The following is a 19,976-nucleotide window of genomic DNA, read 5'->3' as shown; positions in this document are numbered from 1 at the left end:
ATCACTTATGCCACGCTGGCTGCTCCTGACATCTATATCCTGAATAAAGAATATCGCTCTCCTCACTGCACATTTATAGTCTCTATCATTGCAATATATGAGTATCGGCCATCATGGAAATAGTCACTTAAAGGCAAGGAGAGCAATAAAATTCACGAATAACATTGACATGGAAAACAGTGTGACACGTGACCGTCACTTTAACATTTGCTCAATTTGTTGAGATGATCACTGCATAAATTATAATAACGGAAAGAAACGTTCCACCCTATTATATTTACCCGAACGTAAAAAAGGAAAGAAAAATAATCAGACAGCTAGCCTGCTTATCAAAGAGATTTCGTGTTTTGCAACAGATATGGAGTAACGTAGGGTTAATCGAATCGGCTCATTTTTTAAAATTCTCTCTCCCTATACAAAACCAAACGAACTGAAGAAAATGTTTCTGTGAAGCAATGAAGTTTGGAACTTGTAGTATCTGTTGAACGTAGAAGCTACCAAAAAGTATTGTATTTGGAGCTGCCAGAAACTATAAATACACTATAAAAACACTTTATACTAATGTTAATAAACGTGGTATATTTTAAATACATTTTCATTTTAGGTCAGTAAAAAAGACGATAAAAGAAGAAAACTTAGTGGGGATAAAGTTGCACTTTCTCCAAAGATAGCTTACACGGATTTTGGTAGATGCTATGTCTATAACTCACTGCTGGGAAAAGGTTTGAGGTAAAAACATTAAATTACTGTATTTTGTAGGTTTCTGTTCTCTTTTTAAAACATATTTTAGAAAGTATATATTACACATCCTTGTTTAATTAATCTGGAGCGATTTGTTTTATTGTGGACAATGTTGTAGACTGAACAGTTAATATATTTTGAAATATTAACAATACATATTTAAAGTGAAGTTTTTAATGGCATTTTATAATAATAATAATAATAATAATAATAATAATAATAATAATAAATTTTCTTTATTCAGCGAGCTAGGTTCAACCAAGGGCTGCTGTGCCACCTAACCCGGTATCATACTCCTCAATAAAATAGTCTGCAACACAAGTATATGCCAGTTGCAGGGTTATAGACGTAATATGATGTCAAAAATAAGTATTTTCATTAAACTTTGTCTGTTTCAAACAAATTGATTTACAACCTAATTTTAAAACTCAATAATTTAGCGAATTGTTATTAGACGATTTGTCACACACACAAGTCCACTATTTAAACCTCACCCCGTATATTTAGATCCAAATTTCAGCATAGCAACGCACACACATTTCTTCCCGTTTTCGTATTTTGGTAGAGAGAGAAGAAGTAAATGAGAAAATCAATAACTTTAACACAACATATCCTGTGGTCGTGCGAGAGTCAACAGATATTCGAAATGTACCCAAAAACACACACACACTCATATATATATATATATATATATATATATATATATTATACACACACATACACACACACACACGCGCATGTGGGTGTGTATGTGTGCTGAGAGAGAGAGAGAGAGAAACAAGAATTGTAGAAGAGGCTATCTATTTATTCCCAACTGGTATATGCTGTTGCAGGTTTCGCTGAACATGACATTTTATTTTCATAAAAATAATATTTCTGTAATTTCAGGGAAAAGGACGTATTATGGCATAATGTGCATCATATTTTAACAAGAACTCTGTACGTCGACGGAGAATCACCTTATGTTTATGAGCCAAATCGTAATCTTAAGGTAACAAGTTAGCATTTACTGGAACATTTGATATGGATAACAATCCACATGTACACACACACACACACACGCACGCAAACACACAAACGTATGTGTCTGTATATATATATATAATATGTGTATGCATATACAGACACATATATATTATATATATAGGGCCTTCCCGATGGCGTAGTGGTAACGTCATCGCCTTTTAATCAAGGTATAAGTCCACTCCATGTTGTTGTTAACTGGCGTGAAAAAATATTTTTTCTGCTGTTATTAGCAAACTCAAGAGTTAGATATTAGAAAGAATTATGACGTCAGTCCAGAGCAATCTGGAAGTCTCGTCAACTATGCACGTAAAAACTGGAGTAATCTGTGTCGTGAATATGGCGGTCTCTAGTTGTAGACGCTAATGAAAATGTATATCATTGTATATTACAGTAAAGGCAATAAATTGTTATTGTTGTTCATCTATGCGTCGCTGTTTCTCTTAAACAACCTGAAAAATTGATTGATTGATTGAATTGTTGTTTTAAGTCCACTTTATGCACAGAAAGGCTAATCGGGACTCGACCTTTAGTTTAAAATGGGATCACTGTTCCATGTGCCTCCACCAGGTATCAAACCCGGGATCCCTTGATTACAAGGCGACGACGCTACCACTGCGGCATCGGGGAGGCCCTACATCCTGAAAAATGGAACTACAGATGCAATATGTATAAATTTGAACAAATTAGTAAACTGGGTGTCTAGGAACAAAATCCAATCAATATATTGAAATATAAATAGGAAAACTGATCCATGAGACATATTAAAATATTTTTGAAAATATTCTTGAAAGAGTTGGGATTTGCGAAATAGGTAGATTGTTTATAATTTTAATTGGGTGTCCATTTTGAGAAGAGGACAAACTATAATAATTTTCCACAGATCAGGAAACATTAGAATTCTAATGATAGTATTGTAAATGTAATAAAAAGGAGCACATAAAAATTTAGCACAACCTTTAAATATTTATGTTGGTAATTGATCAGAACAAATAGATTTAGATGACTTGCTTGCTAAATTGGGACAATTATGTAGTGGTATGAATTGTAAAATAAGATACTACATATACTTTTATCAGTTTTTTTAAACACGAAATAGTTTACCGTCAGTCTGTACATACCGGACATAAAATTTGTCTATTTTAGAAATGAATTAAGCGAGGCTCACATTTACCATGAGTTCTGTTTGAAAGTACAAACAGACATGGGTTTCCAAACTTCCTTTTCAGTATCAGTCTCAACACCTTTTTTGAGAAATAATTGTGGCATAAACCGGATTAGATTTTAATTTCATTCTCATCTATTTGTAATTGTTATAAAGTAAATACAAATACAAATTATTGGTATCTTGGTAGGATGATTAAATGTATAGAGGTATTGTCTCAGATTAATATACATATTTTAAACAAAATATAAGAGCAAAAGCAGAAGTCTTGAAGATATTATCTTTTACAAACCTTTGAGAATCAATGAAACAAATAGTGGAGGTTATCAAATTATTAATGAGCTGTCCTCACTGAATAACAATGATACATGAAGTTCAAGAAAACCCCTGTTAAGACAGGAGATATTCTTCACATTATTAAGAATAATATTCCTTTTACCATATTGAGGAAGTAATAAAACTTTGTTTCAAGCAACATTAATAAATGCATACTTATTCTCTTTTTATTAACTGAGAGATTTGATCTCATGATTCCATGAAATATTATTCATACTAATGTTAGTAACATAAGTACTTCTACAACGGAATATGAATGATTTCTAGTATTATTTTATCTTCACAGGTGTTGATAACTTCTCCATATAATTATCCTTCACCATGGCAACTTCAACCTATTGTAAACCAAACATTTTCATATTATCATTACACGGTGGAACCTACAATAAGTAGTCCTGACGTTAAATTGCTTGGGATAACGCAAAGGAAATGCACGTTCCTGGATGAAATGGATTTGGATGTAGTGGAAACATACAGTTATGAAGCTTGCATTTTACAGTGTAAAATCAATCATTATATTAGAATGTGTAGCTGTGCCCCACATATCTACAATATGACAGGTTAACATCAGTAATAATATTTATTACATATTGCTTGATACATAATAGAATGCTTATTCCACGTGGCTTGAAAATTCGTGAGAACATAGGTTTTTTCTGCACCGTTATTGAAATTATATTTTTTTAAGTAATTGGATATACTTCCGTATTACAATATTCACCTCACATGAAGAAAACACATACACACACACACACACACACACACACACAAACCTGCGATACACACCATAAGGTAAGAAGTTTCTGGACAGTGTGAAATGCGTGTCGTTTACTCTCACGTAATGTACGTACCTAAGTCACCAGTGCAAATCAGGCATGTGTCGAAACTAGACCGGGGACCAACATAAGAATAGCACCATATTACGTGGCCATGGGCGAGAAGAGAGTGTTCCCTCATTTGCACTTAAATTTGAAATGTTAGAAAATATCGGTACATTATCTTCAGTCATGCTTCAACGCAATACTGTTATGTAGTGAATATGTATACAAAGCACATATTTGTGTGTGTACAATGATACAGGTACAATGATATTGAGTAATTTCACTAACCCTAGAAATGTATTGTATGCATTTTCATGATCTGAATGTGTTGACAACTTCTGAATAGCCCAGAGTTAAGGCGATGTCGTCATCTTCACGAATGTTGTTTTTCATGTGACATGGTCGTTCGGAGTTAGATTTGTAGAAATTTCAACCAGGAAAACTTCTTTCATATGATAGAGTTATTACAAGAACCGTGCAACTGTCCCCGGTGTGGAGCAATTTGTTACAATATTTTAAATAAAATTAACTTTTCAAATGTTACTTATCACATTAGTATATTAACCAATTTCTACAGTCACTATAGTAACGAGTAACAAACAAAATAACATCAAAATTGAACAGTGTAGCACAACAGAATTTTCTTCATTCTTTTCACATTATGCTCAAAACTAAATAACAAAATATAATTGTAAAATGTATTTGAATTAAAGAACTGTTGTAATAGCCTCCTCCTCCGGTTGAAAACCTTGACATCATACTTTGATGTAGAAATACGTATATTTTTCAAACGTAACATCTTCAATGTATCATCTTCACTTCTTCTTCTACTACTTCTTTGGCAGCAATCTCATTCCTTTAACATCTTCTTTACAGCCATCTTTAGTAGATTTCTTCTTTACTGCAATCTCATTACCATTAATATATCATAACCATCCATTTAAAAAGGTCTGTCTTATTCTTCACGAGTGCACTTCTTCCGTTTGAATCTATATGTGCAAATGAAGCCCTTCAATAAAAATGCAAACCACATTACATTCAACTTACATTATATATATTCCTTCTTATCATTCTTCCAGAGAGACACTTTTTATAATTCTCCCTTTTTTATTCGTGTCAACACTCGTCCTTGATACATTGAAATACACCATACAGATGAGAATAGAAGCCAAACATAAGTTCTTACATAAAAGATAATGTGATGATCAACAGAACAGAGATAATAAATTCATGCTGGTTTACACATGATAATAAAATACATAATGCAAACAACTGAACTCGTTTTTGCACAAAATTACAACAAATTCAACCCTTATGTACAATTAAAATATAAATCAGTATTTCTTAACAACTCCTTTCTTTTCTCCTCCGAACAATTAAAAGGTTTAATGTTTTCTAGATTTTGTCTACCTTTTGTTCCCTTTCCATCTAGAGAAACTACAGTCGCACAATTGTTTCTTACTTCTATTACCAAGAATGGGCCAATAAACAAATCATACAATTTGTAGATAGTTTTGTTTAAAGTAGAGCTCTTAGCATGATTTTTAATCTTGATTAAATCTCCTTTGACAATATGTTTGGTACCAGAGCTTGTTTGAACACCTTTAGAATTTCTTCGTTGTTTAAATTTTTCTTTTAGCTCCAAGTATTTTGCCTTCCAGGATAATTCTTCAATATTCTCAGGCAAATCGACAATATTAGTTATATTATCTTTAACTTGATTGTGTAAAAATAGTTCCGCAGGTGTAAAACCAATAGATTCAGAATATGAATTGTTCAACAATTTGACAAGGTTTGTCAAACATTTAGCCCAAGATTTATGATTATCCTTGCAAAATAACCTAAGTAAACGCACAATCTCTATATTGTAGCGTTCAATTGGATTAGCGTGTGGTGAATATGGCGAAGTAAAAATATGCTTGATGTTCTTGGAGGTAATAAAACTTCGCCACTCCTTAGATTTAAATTGTGAACCATTATCACTTAATATAATTAGACATGCAGGATAATGATGAAAATACGATTGGTTTAGTTTATTGATAATTTCCATAGATGAAGCTTTACGCAAAGGATAAACCATAATAAATTTACTTGCAAGATCCACTATACTTAGTATATATTTATAACCTTGAGAAGCTGGTAACGGACCAATCAAATCTAATGAAAGGAATTGATGTATTTTAGGAGTTAATATGTGAAGATCTTCTCGTGTGATACGTTGCACTCTCTGCTTTGACTTGGCACATTCAAGACAATTTCTCAGATATAATTTAATGCTGGCTTTCATGTTTGGCCAAAAGAAAAATTTTGAACACTTTCTGAACGTTTTTGAATAACCAAAATGTCCACGTAAATCATGATGATCATACAGTACCTTTTCCACAGCTTTTTTAGGTACAAATATTCTCCAGTGTTCAGACGCAATAGATTTATAGAATACGATATCTTCATGCATTCTAAAACGTCCTCTGATTTCGAACTTAGAATCTCTTTCGTTTATCGTAATTCTTAACTTTTGACACTGTTCATCGTTCTGTTGAGATTGTACCCAATATTGTGGAGTATCGTGGGATAGGAGATCGATATTTGTATTATTAACGTAGAGTTTCGATGTGAATAAATCTCCCTGTGCCCTTGCAGGATATCTGCTTAAGGCATCAGTCACAATATTGGTAGAACCTTAAATATGTTGAAGAGTAAAATCAAAACTTTGAAGTTTTAATGCCCAGCGGTTTAGTCTTGGGTTTAAACTTCTAGCCGACTGCAGCCATGAAAGTGACTAATGGTCACAATGAATAACAAATGTTCTTCCACTAAGATACACACTAAACTTTTCTACTGAAAAGAGGATAGCAAGATATTCAATCTCATGAGTTGAATAAGTTAATTCTGTACCACGCAATACTCTACTAACATATTGTATTACTAATGTTTCATCTTCATCTGATAACTGCCATAAAACTCCTCCAATTCCAACTTTGCTTCCATCAGTGTTAAGATGGAAAATTTTACTAAAATCCGGTTGAGCTACTACATCAGGAGACGTAACTAGCTGTTTCAAATCATTAAAAGCTTGGTGATGATTCGCCTTCCAGTCCCACTTGTTATTTGATTTTATTAAATCATACAAAGGAGCAGCTATCATTGCAAATTTGTGAACAAATTTTCTCCTCCAATTTACTATTCCTAAAAATTTCCTTAGAGCCTTCTTGTTTTGAGGAACTGGAAAATACATGATTGCTTGGTTCCTTTCATGATCAATATGAATGGTTTCTCCAGAAATCACATGGCCTAGGAAATGTATTTCAGTTTGGAAGAACTTGCATTTCGACAATTTAATAGACATATTAGCTGTCTTCAGACTTGATAAAACATAACGTAAATGTTCTAAGTGGTTTTGAATTGATCGAGAGAAAATTAAAATATCATCAATATAAACAATCAGGAAAGACTTTGTATGATTGCCAAATATTTTATGCATTCTATCAACGAACACACTCACGGCACTTTTGATTCCAAAAGGCAAAACATGGAACTCCATCAAAATACCTCTATAAGAAAATGCCGTAAACTTAAACGACCTTGGTGTCAAAGGAATCTGAAAATAACCGCAACTAAGGTCAATGTGAAGTATCTTGCTCCTTTCAATCTTTGCAGCAATTGCGAGATAGGCTCTACCTGTGTCATCGGAGAAATTACGTGTTGCTTTAATTTACGGAAGTCGACCACTGGTCTCCATAAACCTCCCGCCTTTGGGACTATGTGGAGTGGATTCCTATAGGGAGATGTGTTTTCTTGTATGACTCCCAACTGTTGCCATTTTTGTAACTCTCTTCCCATATCATCCCGTCTAGCATAAGGAACAGGGTAAGTGGGTGCTATTATTGGCACATCAGTATCCAATTGTATATCGTAAGCTTCCACATTTGCTTCTTTAGGTCTGTCAGAAAATAAAACTTGGTATTCGAGAAGAAGATGAAATAACTGATCCAAACAATCAGATGGAAGAGTATTGTTCATGTACGCTGCACGCCGAATATTTTCCTCCGAAGCGATGTTTCTTCAATTTGTGAAGTGGTTGAAACTGGTAATTTGCAATAACGTACTATTCCCTTCATTGACGGAAGACTTTCTTCAGATTGCACTAAAACGGAGTAATTCGAAAGCATGACGGTTGCTTTGCTGTAATTTATAATTGCCTTATATTGCCACAAAAACGGCGAACCCAAAATTAAATCAGCGTGTAACTGTTTGACAATATACAGTCTCATGTGGAAAAACTCATTTGCTATTTGAACTGTTACATATTTGAAACCCATTACCTTTATACGTTGATCTCATGCAAAGCAAGCCAATTGTATTCCTTCTAATTGTCCCAATTTTTCTCCTGCTATAATTGAACTTAGAATTGTCCAGATTTTATAATCTAATAGATTACACTGACTTCCAGTATCAATTAAACAATTTAAAGACATATCCGCAATTTTACCTTGCATTTCTGGATTCTCAATTTTTGGTATTGGAGTACCGTTTTCTGACATAATCCACTCTGGTTCAGAATCGTAGCATTCTAATAAAAATGCTACAGATAAAACTTTATCTCTGGTAACGCCTAAAGATTCAATTTTATTATAATCATTCAGACATTCCTTAACATGTACTAAATAAGGGTTATTAACACTACCACTAACTAACTAACTAACTAACTAACTCCCTAGCCTTCTTAAACCAGAAGGTTCATGGCTGCAGCAACACAGGCCTTCCACCTTTCCCTATCTTGAGCAAGTTCTATATACTCTTTACCATCCCTACCGATTTCCCTTAGGTCCATCTCAACGTTGTCCCTCCATCTTCGTCTTGGTCTTCCTACAGGTCTCTTTCCAGCAGGTTTCCCAACAAGAATCCAGTAAACTCCTCTTTCCTCTCCCATTTGTGCCACATGGGCTGCCCACCTAAGTCTTCTTGATTTAATTGTTCTAATAATATCTGGACATGAATACAAATTATGTAGTTCTAAATTATGTAACCTTCCCCACTCACCTGTCTCCTCATCCCTTTTAGGTCCAAAGATTTTCCTAAGGATCTTATTTTCAAATTCTCTCAATTTATGTTCATCTTTCAATGTAAGGGACCAGGTTTCACACCCATATAATACTACAGGCAAATTTACTGTTTTGTATATTTTAACTTTTAGTTTCTTAGATATTAAACGAGAAGACAAAAGTTTATGAAGAGAGAAGTAACATGCATTTCCTGAATTAAGACTACTTTTTATTTTTTCTTTAATATAATTTTCATTTGCTAATATTACTCCTAAGTATTTGAATTTGGAAACTGGTTCAAACGAGTTTTTATCAATAATTAGATTTTGATTATTACCTAATACTTGGTTTCGGCCTGTAGGCATATATTTAGTTTTTTCTTTGTTAACTTCCAAACCTATCTCCTTAGCAGTTTTGAAAAATATTTTAGCATTATTCGTAATTGTATTCACATCATCCCCCAGTAAGTCTACATCATATGCATATGCTAACAACTGAGTCACAACATTTAATTTTAGTCCTTCGTTAGTTTCTTTTACCTTCCTTACAGCATATTCTAAGGCAAAATTAAAGTGGAATGGAGATAATGCATCTCCTTGTTTTAACCTTTCATGAATTGTAAATTTGTCAGACATATTAATACCCACAAGAATTTTACTTTCTGTTTCACTGGTGCATATTTTTATCATACTAACAAGCTTCTTAGGTATTCCAAACTCTACTAATATATTATATAATTTATTTGTTTTGACCGAATCATATGCTTTTTTGAAATCAATGAATAGCTGATGGACTTTTTGATTATATTCCAACTTTTTCTCAAGTGTCTGTCTCATGTGAAAAATTTGATCTGTAGTTGATCTGTTACGTTTAAATTTACATTGATAATCACCTATAATTTCATTAGCATATGGGGTTAGTCTTGTTAAAAGAATGTTAGATAATATTTTATATGTTGTTGAGAGTAGAGAAATTCCACGGTAATTATTGCAGTTCATTTTATTACTTTTTTAAACACAGGAACAATTATGGATTCTTTCCACTGTTGAGGGATTTCTTCTTTATTCCATATTAAACAAATTAATTTATGAATTCAACATATTAATGAATTTCCACCATATTTAATTAATTCAGCTGGTATTTAATCAATAGCATCTTTAACTTTAGTCAAGTTAGGTTCTGGAACTAAAGTTTCTGCTGTGTGTGCTTCATTTACTTCTGATTTATCCCCTACATGGACATTTAAAAGGTCATTAAAGTAGTTCTTCCATCTATTTAGAATATCGCTTGGGTCAGCTAGAAAATCACCGTCTTTATCTTTTATCAAGTTTACTTTAAGTTTCCACCCCTTTCTAAACTCATTTACACCTTTATATAAATCTCTGATTTTTTATTTTTGCTGTTTGTTAAAATTTCGTTAATTTTGCTTTTCAAGTAATCTCTTTTTTTACTTCTAAACGTGCAGTTAACTTCTCTCTTTATTCTATTATAATTATTTAGATTTGTATCATCAGAGTTATTTAACCACCTAAGTCTAGCCTGATTTCTTATTTCTATTAGATTATGACATTCATTATCAAACCATGGCTTACTTTTTCTCAGTTTATGGTATCCTATACTTTCTTTAGCTGCTGATTCTATTGCATTACGTATATGCTCCCAATTCTTATATACGTCTGTTTCATTTATATTTTCATCATCATTTAAATAATGCAAAACATCAAACCTATTTGACAGTTTAATTTGGTAATCAGTAAACTTTCCTGTATCAAATTTCATAACTTTTAGATTTTGTTGCTTATGATTTATCACTGAGAGTCTTTCTCTTAATTTAGCAATTACTAAATAATGGTCACTGGCACAGTCAGCACCTCTATGTGTACGAACGTCAATTACACTAGTATGCCTTCTCTTATCAATGAGAATATGATCTATGTGATTATGAGTTTTACCATCTGGAGAAGACCAGGTATATTTATGGATACTTTTATGTTTAAAAGTGGTACTTTTCACAATTAAATTCTTTGAGGTTGCAAAAGTAATCAATCTTATACCATTATCATTATTTAATTCATGAAGACTTTCTTTACCAATCGTGGGTTTAAATGTCTCTTCTTTGTCAATCTGTGCATTACAGTCACCTAACAGAAATTTCATATCATACTGAGAAAATTTATCAAATACCTGTTCTAACTCTGTATAAAAATCATCTTTAGTATTATCATCTTTATCTTCCGTTGGTGCATGTATGTTTATTAAAATAATTTTACACCACCTACCCTGTAAAACTGCATATGATATCCTATCATTAATAAATTCTACTGTTTTAAGAGCCGAGATAATTCTATTATTTATGAAAAAAACCTGTTCCAAAATTATGATTTTCAGTACCACCATAGAAAAAAGTATGATTTTTAGTTTTACAATTCCCTTCTCCTGGCCATCTAACTTCCTGGATAGCTACTATATCTAATTTATACTTAACTATCCCATTAACTGTACACTGAAATGCCCCAGGCCGGTAAAGGCTCAGAACATTCCATGTGCCTAATTTAAACTACTACCCAGCCCCTTTGCATTTATTTGTGGCAAGGTAAATCGGAGCATATCACCCTGCCCTAGTTGTTTAAGTAGTTAGAAGAATGTGCACTTGTGGTAGTAGTAGCAGTCGGAGTTAGGTGTTTCATATTTGCGAAAATACGCTGGAAGTTGGTGCTGCCTACTGTAACACTATTTTCCTGTGAACTATGAGATGTATTACCATACTCTATTGTTTGTTCATTGTAATTTCCAGTTCTGCTATATCTTCTGTTATCAGATGTTGGGGTATTGCCAAGTCTGAAAATTGAATTATTTACGTTTTTATTAATTCTTTCAGACCTTACAAATTGCCTTCTTGACGGATTGCGTTCAAAGAGATGGACGATGATTTACATTGATTCCTGCATTTTCGGTCTGTGTTGTAGAATCATAAGAATTCCGAGTAGTGTAAAATACTATAATACTGGGGCGAGAAAGTATGAGCCCCCCTCAGGCTGATTTGGCTATACTTAAAACTAGGTCAAGATGTTCATATGAGCTTATTGCTCAAGTGTGCTACTCTGTCTAACCCAAGACTTTTGTAAAAAGCCCTCGGGAATTTCCCGTGAAAGTATGACCCCCCTCAGATTGATTTGCCTACACTTACAAAAGTTGCATCTGCCAAATTGTTGTCCATAAGCTTGTTAAAAATATGCCCCTCTTGATATTGTTTTGGCTACACTTAAAACTAAGCCAAGATGCTTATAAAACGCACACCCACCCAGACCCACACACATTTACTTCCGGTCCACTTCCGGTATACTTCCGGTTTACGTCCGGTCCACTTCCGGTTTACTTCCAGTCCACTTCCGGTTTACTTCCGGTCTACTTCCGGTCTACTTCCGGTTTACTTCCGGTCTACTTCCGGTCCACTTCTGGTTTAAGTTTAGAGTATTAATACGTTAACCCGAATATTTTAATTGGACACCAGGCCCAACTTGTTTATCTAGTACTAAGACAATGTAATATGCAGAGGTCTTCTAGAATTGCTCTGTGACTCTCTCATTTCTTACATCATAAACATATGATTTTTCACCTATAAGAATAACACTACATATGGTGTCATCAGGAAATGTATCATGGAATTCACAGATAATTTTAATGTTTGTCCTGTCATTAACCACAACTTGTTTTCTTTTTGAGGTGTTGAATTCATCTGGTGAGTAATACATGTCAGTATTCCCGGTTGTAACCCTTTTGTATGCTGTAAATGCCTCATATAATTTAAGGAAATCATCCTTGGACATGTTTAAATTATAATTTTATCTGGGGAACACCTCATTTCTGCCATTTTTAAGATATATGTTCTTGATGTTGCAGCTATCAAATTTACTTGAATTTTTTCCTTGGTTATTGTGTCTTCCAGCCTGAAACAGTACCACCACAAAATCTGGTATGTCATATTGTATACCGGAGAATCAGTTTGTAGCATCAAATTCATAATAACTACCAGTGGCAGGCTTCTGCACACATTGATATGTATAAAATTGTAAAGGTACCTGTGGATTTTTTAGTATATCTGCTTTGTATTTAAGAGCATAACTAGCTTCATATTCAACTACTGGAATTCTTAGCTCCATAGTCTGAATAAGGCATTTGCCTTCATCAGGTAAGGTATTAGGCAAAGCTGCACCAGTAGAATTTAATGTACTATACCTCAGCAAAGCATTATTATCATTAGCAGCTCTTCTAAATGTAATTCTCAAAACCACCCTTCCACATAATATCTTTGTAATCTGAAAAAAATCCAGGCAACAGGCGCATGGGAAATAGTACAGTGTGACTCTTGATTAATATTTTATCACCAGCCTCAAATCCACCTATTTTGTAGTATGAGGCCTCGGTTTTGGATAATTTAATGTGGCCAAAGCTGTAGTGGTAATACCAGAGTAGTCTAATCTGTTTATAACAACACCATGTTTTCTAATCTCAATTTCAGAAAACAAATGTGGCACAAAATTGTCTACCAATCTTATATTTGAGTTAGCCGGATAATCTGTACCATCGAGCTTGACAACATCAAACTTGATATATAGGTCTGCTCTGTGAGGGTGTATAAAGACATCTCCTACATCAAGGTCAACCTCAATCTCTGTGTTGGCTTGATTTAAATTTGCAAAGGTCCTCCTGTTTGGAGGGAATGATTGTAGCTCATAACTCTCAATATTTTCCATTTTATTTATTTATTTATTTTTTTGTATGTATTTTTATTTAAATATTAATATCTATGATAGCAGTTGTTGTGTCTCGAGCAAAATCAACTAATTCTTTTTTTTCATTAGTGACTATCAACTTAATATAATCTATTCTATTATGGCATACAGAAAAATATAATGTTGGTGATGGAGTGTAGATGATCGATTCCATAAATTCAGAGTTAGGTTTAAATGTTGCAATAATACCAGTTTGTTTGTGAGTGCCTATGCCATTTGATTTGGTGATCATACCCCCGGCCACATTACAGTGAATATTTAGAGTTTCTATAACTAAGAATTTAGGTATATTAATAGGAGTGTGTTTAATGGCTGGTTCAAGTTTTGTGTTGTTCTCGAATCCAAATAGTTATCCTATAGTACCCAGATCTACTGTTTCTGTAGCAGACACAATTTCTACTCTGTGAGTGACAGAATTTTGAGTTAACACTATACCTCTGGGTAACTCAGCATTTAAAGTAGACAGATTATACTGCCCTGGAGTGATAACAATTTTTTGGTCACCAACTCTGATTGTGTTGTTGTGGTGTGTAATATTAGGGATCAAGTACATGCCATAGAATGCTCTAAGAGCTATTGTTTTGGGATACACTATATCATCATGTAATCTGAGCTTTAATATTGAATTTTGGCTGGTAAGATGGAATACTCCCATGATGTTTTAGATACCACAAAGCTTTTTGAAAATTTTCAATTGATGGTTTATTTATTTGAGACAGATATCTAAGAACAGATAAACACAGATGTCCACAATTAATATCTTTAAAATTTTCAACACGGGTATTATTATAATAAAGATTAATTGATTTGAGATATTTTACTAAATTCTCAGGTGGAATACCTCCAAATGAATCAAACACAAATGCCTTATTGTTTAAATATTTAAGATAACAGATCCATTGAGTGCCCTGATTTTTGTACTTATCCAAATTAACTATGGCACACTCTTTTGTGAGTGGTTGTTCTGGTAAAGAATCAGACATGTATACTCCTTTAAAATTTTTGATGCCCAGTGGTTTGATTAAAGCTTCAATATCTTGGTTGGTAAGCGGCTCTTGTTTTTTTAAACTTACTTATGACTCTCTTAAGACATTTGCCTTTTTTTTCCATAGCCAGATTATGGCGCTTTGGTTTATTTAATTCTGCCCTATTCTACTTAGCACGTATTACTGTTTTTGCTATAGCAGCTGATCCCCCAGCTAAGCTGACAACAGCACCGAGTGCTGCTAAAATAGCTGGGATCTAAATATAAATCCACCTATATGTGATTTTTTTCTAGATTGCTGTATTTTTTTTAATTGAGAGGTACTAAGTAATAATTTCATACCATGTCCCTTGGCAAGACAAGAACTTTTCTTCTTGCGCTGCTTTTTGGTTAGAAGACTATCAATAGTTTTAAGAGATTTAAGACCTGCATAAGGTATCTGATACATAACACCTTTGGCCTTCATTCTTGGTTTATTATATACATATTCTGGGATTAACTAGTTCAATTAAATTGTAGCTAATTTATTTAATTTTTTACAATCCCCACCCTAGTTTTTGTTTGCTGTTCATAGCTATGGTGGTCCCCAATGCTGCTATTCTCTCACGTAAAGAAGCATCTTTGCTTACAAATCTACCAAATGCAGCATCTTCTAATTTTTCGTCTGCCACATGTCGCCTGTCAAGATCGGTATGTGTGTTGTATGCTATGTCATGGTCTCTACAAGCAGCATCTAGGGGATTAACACCAGGATCACCTCTGTTTAGTCTATGGTCTAGTTTGGTACCGGGACCACAATACTGATAGCCTGGATGTGTAGTTCCAATGGCAGCTTGTTTATGATGTCATTAACTAGCCCCCGATCCTCAGAGATATTCCAAAATTTAGGTGTAGAGTATTAATATTTTTTATAAGATATCCAATGCCCTTATTGTCATTAACTATAAAATTAGACAATTTGGTGCTTATCATGTCCATAATTCCAACCTTTTCATTGTAAAAATTGTGGTTACCAGCATTTCCTTCCCCAGCTATTACCAGCAACCTATCTACAAGTTTTCTGACATCGTCAACCCAGACAAATTCTTTAGGCAGGGTGTTCTACTGTTTGATCCCACTACCTGTTTTGATCTGTGACCATATGGGCTTGATTAAGTTGTTGTATTTTGCTCCACTGCTAGACTTGACTCTTTTTTGGGTGGGATCATTGTTCTGGTATAGAGCATCTGATTTTATTAATATATCTTTGTAGTGCTCATAGTATTGATCTGTATAGTTGCCAGGTCTTTTACGAGTCATCAGTTCCCATAATCCAGGTGTTCCAGGATACTTAACAAAACTACCTCTTTCTCCAAGATGAGATTCTGAATATACTATTAGATCATCTCCCATAAATGTTACTCTAAAATTGCCAATTCTATGTATGATGCTACCATCAACCTCTGTGTCAGCATATAAACCAAATACCTCATCTTTGTTGTCTTTAGGTGTGCTTAAATATTTCTGAGCAAGAAGACCCAATTCAATAGGATCCTGAGTAGCTTCAATTCTTCGAGGAGCAACAGGACTAGGAGTATGAATACTAGAAAGTGGGGTGATTGGATAATCTAATATGTTCCTTGCAGCTACAGGTACAAGCTCTGTGATCAAATTTTGATTTTGATCTGTAACAGTTTTGATATTTTTACCTAGTTCACTAATAGCATCAATAATATGTTGTTCTGTGCGCTTGTGTTGTTCATAAAAACCTCGGTTCTCTGATTTCCATCCCTTAAATCCTTTTACAAGATAGTCTCTTAATTTAAGATCATCAATGAATGGCCTTTTCATGGTTATTTATATATGTTTCAATGTCTAGAAAATTGTTGATTTTATTTCTGTATTTACCACTATTGGGTTTCCTTGTCATATCAATTGTGACAAACCCATAGCTGTTCTGGCACCAGCACCTACTGCAAAACTTAGAAAAATTATTGTAGCTCAAGTCCCCACCTACATACTCATCATGTATGTGTTTGAGGTTGGTATGGTCTTGATGAAACACACATATAAAATTGCTGTTGTCTCGGATCAGCTGTTTTGGTATTTTAGAAAAAGTCTGTGCCAGGTAGGAGCAATCTATGTTTTTGTGCCGCCCCTGTGTAAAGAAATTTCTAACCTTGTTTTGGTTTTCCAATATAATATCATCAAATACAACAACAGAGTTATCAAGCCAGTCATCGAGTTGCTTAACATCTGATTCAAAAGTGGCTATATCCAGTCCATCATATAGCTTCATCAGCTGCTGATATTTTAATTGTTCTAAGCTCTTAGAGAAGACATACAAGTGCCTGTTTTTCCAATCTAACCAGTTGGGTGCTATTAAAAAATTATCAATCATTGTTGTAGTTTTACCACAAGCTGGTGGCCCAACAATAAAACATCTAATATTATCAGGCAGCAGCTTGCCATTTCTCTTATTCTGCTGTTCAGGATCTGGTAGTCTCTTTATAACATCCCAGGTGTTCATAGTATCACTTTATCTGCCTCGATCCAGCTGTGTTCTGGAAGCCGTAGCCATTTGACCAGTATTTTATTGCCTTTTTTGAGAATAACTTTTTCTATAAGATAGGTGTCTTTCTGCTTAGTTTTGCTGAGTTCTTCTTCATAAAACCTGCCTTTGAGAATTTCTCCTCGATGGTACTTTATTATATATGTGTTACGGGTCCCAGGTTTAACTTGAACCACTGTAAATAATTCAGTACTCCAGTTTCTTGTAAAACCTCTTTTGAATAAGTGCTTATATTTGCTAATTCTTACTTCATCACCAACTTTGTATTTAGCTTTTTTTGTTGTTGGTTGGTATTTAGGATAGTAAACAGTACTGATCAATTGTTGCTCATCAGATGAAGTTACCTCAGAGGGCCTCATGTTGATTGTGGTGTGAACTGAATTATTATATCTATCTAGAAGTTCTGGTAGGATAGTAAGCCATTTATAATTACCTTGAAGGGTAAATTGTTCATACGTATGATTTTTTAGAGTTCTGTTGAATCTATCTACAATATAGGCCTTGAGATCACTGTAACTCGAGTAATGTTTTATTGACTGGCTTTTAATAAATTGTTGGAACACCAAATTATAGAATTCTTTGCCATTATCTGTTTGTAGATAGCGTGGTGATCTTCCACTCTGATTAATAATTGTTCTGAAAGCTTCTGTAACACATTTTCCAGTCTTAGATTTGAGCGGCATATCCCAGGCAAATTTTGAAAATGTATGTATAACAGTAAGTATATACTTGTATCCTTTGTTGATCTTGTCTAAGTTTTTCAACTGTCCCCCATGAGGTTCCATCTCAACCAAGTCAGACTGCCATAAATCATCTATGCCTTTTGTGACTACTGGTAGTCGCTTATAATTATGTCTGGCTTGTCTGTGTAATTCATCAACAATAATTTGTCTAGACATAGTATGTAAACAAGAATATTGCATCTATGGGATGTTCAGCAGCTGATACTACAGGATTTTCTAAATATAATTTGTCTCCTATTTGTATATTAAATTCAAGAGAACCATCATCTTCAGCATAAGATGTTTCTAATGTATTGGGCTCTGTAAAATCCTCTAACTCTAGACTTGTGCCTTTGGTTTCTTGTCAGCATTAGTTATTGATAGAGTAGGGTAGTGGTGTGCCTGTGGTTGTAGCCAATATTTGATATTAATTGGTCTGAGTGTGCCTCCAACAAAAAACTGGTAATAAAATTGTGCAGGGGACAGCTTATACAGTTTACCACCTGGTGTAAATGGTGAATCATATTCTTTGTTGGGGATACTGTACAATTCAAGGATTATTGTATGCTTAGGATTCTCGATTAGGCCAGTTATTTCTTTTTCTGCTGTAAGCAATCTACTTGTTATAGATTCAAGATGCTCATTGATAGTCCTAACTACATCATCTTGGCCTGGCTTGATTTTTATGTCCACAGCAAGTTTTTTGTATTGTTGGACAATCTCTTGAAGCTGGGTGGCAAAAATAGACAGAGCATTTGCTTGGTTGGATTCGATGGTCCCTAGCTGTTTCTTGATATTAGCTACAATTTGCTGTATATTTTCAACAATAGCTAATTTTGAATTTTGAGCAGTAAGATCATGGACTTGTCTTCTGATATCCTCAAACAAAGCATAAAGTTCATTAATATGTTGATTGGTTGGTAGAGTGGCCACTGTTTGAGTAAGCTGTTTGATCTCTGTCTGGATATTCTTGATATCTTCTGATTTCAGTATGCGATTAACTGATCTACTAATATTTTTAAGTTCTTGTGATGTAGGCAGATTTGCTACAGTATTCTGCAAAGATTCAAGTGCCAATTTCACATCATTTAATTAAAAAGCATCAGCCACACTACGCATAGCATCTTGCAGCAGGGTTATGTCTGCTTGAGTAGGTGTTGATTGTTGTAAAATTTCAAGTTTTGTTTGGATATCATCGATCAAGTGATGAAAATGAGATAGCTCAGATTCGGTGTTGAGGTTTTCAAGTTTGGTGATCTGTTGCTGGACACTGACAAGGGTGTCTACAATACGAGGCAAGCGAGATTCTAGAGTTTCTTGTACATTTGTCAGATCACTTTGTACTGCTGCTATGGTACCATCAAGGTGGGTTATGGTACTACGAATTTTTCCAAAATCTTCATATGTTTCAAGTTGCAGTTTGATGTTAGCTACACTGCGAGTTATAGCACTCAAAGCATCAGAAGATGGTAAGTTGTTCATAAAATTTTCAAGTGTCTCAATTTTTTCTTTAACCTCGGCTATGGCATTGTTCAAGGGGTCCAGATTAGCTATTTGTAGTGATTGAATTTGTTCTTTTAGAGTGGAAATTAATAGATCAAAATCTTCTTGTGATTTTATGCTTTTGACAATTGTTTGGAGCTGTGTCTGGACACTACTAATCTGCTCTTCTAGTTGTTGTTTCAATTCTTCAGAGTTGGTAACCTGAGTTTTTAATTTGGCTTGAAGAGCTGCTACAGCTTCCTCTAAACTTTGAAAATTATCTAATGTTGCCAAGTCAGTATATTTCTGAATAAT

This window comes from Lepisma saccharinum, chromosome 22 (assembly GCF_977018435.1).
Source record: "Lepisma saccharinum chromosome 22, izLepSacc3.1, whole genome shotgun sequence".
Classification (NCBI taxonomy): domain Eukaryota; kingdom Metazoa; phylum Arthropoda; class Insecta; order Zygentoma; family Lepismatidae; genus Lepisma; species Lepisma saccharinum.
Note: the sequence above shows the minus strand (reverse complement) of the source record.